The sequence below is a fragment of the Petaurus breviceps genome, unplaced genomic scaffold (assembly GCF_028583685.1).
Source record: "Petaurus breviceps papuanus isolate PSGF00001 unplaced genomic scaffold, PetGlider_PUasm1.0 351605, whole genome shotgun sequence".
NCBI classification, from domain to species: Eukaryota; Metazoa; Chordata; class Mammalia; order Diprotodontia; family Petauridae; genus Petaurus; species Petaurus breviceps.
In genome coordinates, this window is record NW_027186284.1 from 1 (window position 1) to 5,175 (window position 5,175).

The window sequence follows — 5,175 nt, forward strand, 5'->3', positions numbered from 1 at the left end:
CTTTGGGGGCCCCCACTTGTGGGGGTCTGCCCTAATGGGGGCACCGCAGACACCTCTAGGGACCCACACGGAGCTCCTCCGTTATCTTTGGGGGCCCCCATATGTGGGGGTCTGCCCTAATGGGGGGCACCCAGGACAGCCTGCTCCTGAGTGCCCCAGGATATCTCAAGTCGGTACTTCAGGGACTCATTGCCCCTCAGTCCGCAGGAAATGCGGAGCTCTGCAGCTGCAGGTCTGAGGGAACATGCTGGTCATTCTCATTCTGTGGTGCTCCCCTTGGAGCCCAGAGTGGCGGCAGGAAGACAACACGGGCACCTCCAGAATCTTTTTGTCTGTTGACTCACTCAGTGTAACCCACGGCCGCCTGTGGCCATCTGTGGCCGCCCGCTAAGACAGGTCAGCCTGGCACCCAGGCTGGCAAGGGGAGCAAGGGCGGCCATTGGTTCTCCTGTCCCCACCTTCGCCACCCCTCCAGCCTCCACAGCCACCACAAAGGTTCAAGGTCAGCAGCAAAGTGGGTGTCAAACCCAAAATTCAGAAACATAGCGATAATGCCAACACCCTACCCATGAAAGGCCACAACCAGGCTCTTCTCACAGGCCACACCCAAGGATCACAGCTCTAGAGCTGGGACACCCTGGGTCAGTCCCTCATCCTCTCTGGGCTTCACCTTCCTTATTTCTGAGACGCAGAACAGACTGTCCAGCTCTCAGGTCTAGAGCAGGAAGGAACCTCAAAGGTGAACCAACCTAAGCCCCTGGTTGGACCAAGGAGGAAGCCAAGGTCCCCAGAGGACCCAAGACCACACAGTTCACACATGGCAGAGGTGGAGGCCTGGCCCTCAGACACAGAGACAGTGCTCTTTCCATGAGCTGAGTCTAAGCTCTGTCTAAGGAGGGTCACTAAAAAACCAGAGGAGGCATAAGAAAATCCTGCCCTTTTGGGGGTCAGGCTCCCCCAGATCAAAGCCAGGTATGTCTGATGCCAGAGCCAGAGACCCTCCTAGAGAAGCCACTGGGCCCTGGGCCACCATCTTATCCAAATACTATCTCATCTGAGCCTCTCAAAACATCCCTGAGAGGTGAGTGCAAAGAAAACTTTGAGAGGCTGAGGCCTACAAATGCCGCTGGTAGGATTCAAACCCAGATCTCCCTGCCTCAAGACCTAGCTCTAACCACTGCACCACATGCTAAGGGCCCAAGCTGCAAGGCTTACTCCTGGAGTGCCCAGGGTCTCCACCTCCCCATTCTCCTTTCACCTTTGTGTTTAGTCATGTCAATGAGCCGGAAGGCCATGCGAGCGGCCTTCAAGGCCCCCTCTACGACATCTTCAGGGGTGCCCACAAAGGTGTACACTGTCCGATTGGTGGAAGGGCCTGCATCTACATCCAGCAAGACACAGCCTTCAGTCTGGGAGATGGCCTGAGCAATTGCATCGATGACCTGCAAAGAGACAGGAGCCCCAGGAAAATCATTCGAGCCTCAGTTTCCCCATATGATCATGCCAAGCACATGCCTTCAGTGAACCCCAAAAGAGCCTCACTGTGAGAAGGGCGCTGCAGGGAATGTGGTGCTCAGCTCACAAATGAGGAAAGCCCAGCTGAGAGGAGCAAGGGCTTCACCAGCTGTCCCACCACTAATGTCTGAGGAACTGACTTCTCTGCTGGCTCCATTTCCCATTGGGCCACACTGCCTGTGGTAGGAAGAGCTTGGTCTTCATCGAACCATTGAAGGGTGGAGTCAAGGGGCTAAGAGTCCCTTATACCTCCCTATCTGTGGTCCTTTAACCCTCACTCCCCATCTGCTACATAAGCAAGCCAAGGTCGAGAGGGCCAAGGCTGCACCATGAGCTAGTGAAGGGTTAATGGTTGGTCCTCATTCCAGGCCGGGGTTCCGCCCTCTCAGTACCAACATGCTTCTGCAGCTTGTGGGGGAAAGGGCCCCGCTACAGTGCAAATATCTACCCTGGAGGTCACTGGGCTTGGCCAGATAAAGACAATGTCCTACCTGAGAGAGATTCCCCTAATACACAGCAGGTGTGGCTGCCATTTCTAGGAGCTTGAGGCGAAGGAGACACATTAACTAGCCTTGTGGGTCCTCCCCCCGTGAACACCCAGAGGCTCTACCTTCCAATACTCATCCAAGGAAAGTCCATGGAGTGCCCCTTTGGCCACCAAACCACCCCAGAGCCAATGGGGCTCCCCAGTTACCACACCTGGGGAAAAACAAGACCAACCACCATTTTAAAGTTTTCTCTAGGGTGGTGGCGTTTTACTTCTCTGATCAGTAATGAGATTTTAAAAAATCAAATTCATGCTCATTTCTAAGAAAATAAAGGGTCCTGGGTCACTGACGTTTCTGTTTAGAGCCAGGATAAATGGAGACTCCTGGAGGAACATCCAACAAGTGTGCATTTCTCAAACCAAGATGTGTTTCCCTGGCCATGAGAGCCTGTGAAGCTTCATAGTTGGTGGACAGTTACACTTTGTGGGCTCTCCCTTAGATACATGGCATGTGGAGCCCAGAGAGGTCTCCAAGATGGCCAAGTATGACCCCCTCCTCTTTCAAAGGGAGGGAAACTGAAGCCTACAGAGTTACAGGGGCTCTTCCCAGGTCACACAGAAAGAGAAATGATCCCAGCATTGCTGACTCTGGACCCAAGGTCTCTTGTACTGTCCAGCATGGCCTGATCTACCCAATGGTCAGTGGGATCAGAAGTGGGAGCAGAGTCTTCATCTGAAACCCCCTACCACCAGCTTTGGATGGAGCCAGCTCTCATGGAAGTCTCTGACAATGACAGATCTCATTCCCCTTTGGACAAAAGCCAAATTTTCAGAGGGTCATGGGGTTGTAGACAAAACTCTGGAAGGCAAGGAATATGCCATTCAGTACAAACCCACTCATTTTACAAGGGAGGAAACTGAGGCCAGAGAAGGAAAGGACGTGCCCATGAGCACAAGAACATAGGATCCCATCTGAAACTGAAAGGGACATTAAGGGTCATTGAGACCAAGGTCCTCATTTTACAGATGGACAAAGTGAGGGACAGAGATAGATAGTAGAGCTCTGCCCAGTCCTCCCTCTGATCCCTCCATGGCTACCCCACTCCCGCTGCCCAATCAATCAGCAGATTCCCAGCGAAGAGAGGAAGATCACGCATTAGAGGCCAGTGACCGCCCTGGCCAGCCAGAAAACCTGGGGAGATGACATAGCCCCTGCAGGCTCCTCACCAGGGCTACGAGGAGAAGGTACCCTACCTCTCGGTCGTTCCCCTCAGAGAAGTTGGGGACACACTCCACCAGCCGAGACATCCGGGAGGTGCAGCCCCACCGGGAGGTGGCTCCCACAGTCAGCAGAGAACAGCTGTTCTCTTAGCTCTCCAGCCACGCAGCGGGTGAAGTGTGAGCTCTGCCAAGGGAGGCCAGGGCGTTTTAGACCCAGGACCCACTAAACTTTAGCCATCACTGTGGTTTCTTATTAACTACCTGAAATCACAGCGCGTCAGAGAGCCTGAACTCTCCTTGTTTAAACAAGCAAAAAAAAAATTGGGGGGAGGGAAGAGGAGAGACCCAATTCCCCTCCATTTGCCTCATGTGGGCCTGACTGTGCCATAGGGGAACCACCTGACTGTGCCATAGGCGGACAGAGGCAGGCACCCCCAAAGGAGCCCAGGCTTGGCTTCAGGAAGCCAACAGGAGGCCCTAACCTGAGCCACAGAAGTACCCAGGATAGGTGCCAGATCCCAGGGAGGGCTTGGAGGGCTGGACAAGGCAGCCAGGTGTCCCTGGGCATGCCCCCAAGCCCAAGCCAAAGGCAAGAGGTCAAACATCCCGGGGAGGGGGGGGAGGAGGGCTGGGTTTGCAGCTCTTTGACTGTTCACAAGAGCCTTGTATAAGGATGCCAGGACTATTGGCCTAATTTCACAGAGAAGGAAACTGAGGCCTAGAGAAGAGAGGGAATTGATCCCTGGGGGCAATCAAAGGCTCCTCTCTCCAAGCCAAGAGCTGCCTTCACTTCCCCCTGAGGCCTGGCTTCCAGGGAGGGACAGATCCTGGAGGTCTGTGTCCAGGCCTGGAATCAAGGAGGCTCAAAGTGACCTTAATCCAGTCACTTTAGGTTTCAAGCCCAGGGCTCTTCTCACGTTTCATGTTCTGTGCAGTAATAATAGCTATCACTAACATGATGCCTGAAGGCTCGAAAAACCTTGTGCAGAGATTATCTCATCTAACCCCCACACCCACCCTGGGCAGTATGTAGGGAGGAAACTGAGGCTGAGAAATGGTCAGATGACTTTGTTGGGGTCACAGGCAGAGAACCTCGCCTTCTGGACTCCAAGGCTGGTGCTCCCCACTTAGGGCACCCAAGGACCACAAGCAAACTGGCCAGCCTCTTCCTAATCTAGGACAGGCAGAGCATCCTTGCTCCCTCCTGGGCAGGGCAAGAGCCAGCTGTGCCTGGGAAAGGCCCAGGCAGCACTCAAGCTTGCCAGAGGCTGGCAGGGAGGTCAGGATGCAGCTCCCCAGGCTCCCGGGGGCTGCTGGGCCCAGGTCAGAGCCAGAGCCAGGCGAGGAAGGACTGGAGTGTGTCCAAAGAGCCCTGAGGCCGCAGCACCGGACCACTGGGGAGGAGTGCCTCCCCACAGAGAAAGTGCCAGGCCTCATTCAGGACCAGGGCCAAGGGCACCTCCTCCACACGCTCCTCCGGCCTCCTCCCCATCTCCCCTAGCGGGCGCACTTTCTCCTGCCTCCAGTTATCTCTGGTTTCCTTATCTGGGGAATGATGAAGGAATGAAGGAATGAATGAAAAGGCATCTAAGACACACTCCAAGGTAAGCACTGTGGCTAGAGCAGAACCAGGCAGCAGGTCCTGTTCTCAGGAAGCTCACACTCTAATGGGGGCAGACACCCCAGAGAGGAGGGCAGACAGGCAGGACCACCCAGGGGGCCTTGCGGCCTGCCAGCCCCAGGGCACCACCTCCAGGCATCCAACGGGAGCTCCTGGCACGGGGAGGCTGGTGCCTCGAACAGTGAATTGGACAAGAGAAGTCGCTACTGCCCCAAGAGCCGGGGCTCCCGTCCCCCCCCCCCGGACCCCCCTGCGCCCCCCCCAAGCCACAATGCCCCCCGGGGGGTCCTGCCTGTCTGCCCTCCTCTCTGGGGTGTCTGCCCCCATTAGA